Below are 418 nucleotides of genomic sequence, written 5' to 3' on the forward strand. Positions count from 1 at the left end.
GGAGGAGGAGGAGGAGGATTAATTAAATACAAACAAACTGAAAATAAACACACACAGACACAGACACACACACAGAGACAGAGAGAGAGAGAGAGTTAACAGTAACACCAACAGCAACAGCAAACCCAACATAACAGAACGCGAAGACGAATCAAAACTCCATATCCCCATTCTTCTTTCTTTTTTTTTTTCGTTTCTGTTGCTGTTACTGTTGGTTACTTGCATTTTCCGCTACTTAATTAAACAAATTAAGAACAACGAAAACAACAACAGAAAAACATCGTTTCGAACATTTGCTTCGTCCAGTACATTTTATCGCTTATTAATGTCACTTAATGATACTGATTTTAATAATCGTAAGCATGATAGTGATGATAAACAAACAAAGAATTAATAATAATAATAATAATAATAATAA

Source organism: Trypanosoma equiperdum (genome assembly GCF_001457755.1).
Source record: "Trypanosoma equiperdum strain OVI genome assembly, contig: ctg_995, whole genome shotgun sequence".
NCBI classification, from domain to species: Eukaryota; Euglenozoa; class Kinetoplastea; order Trypanosomatida; family Trypanosomatidae; genus Trypanosoma; species Trypanosoma equiperdum.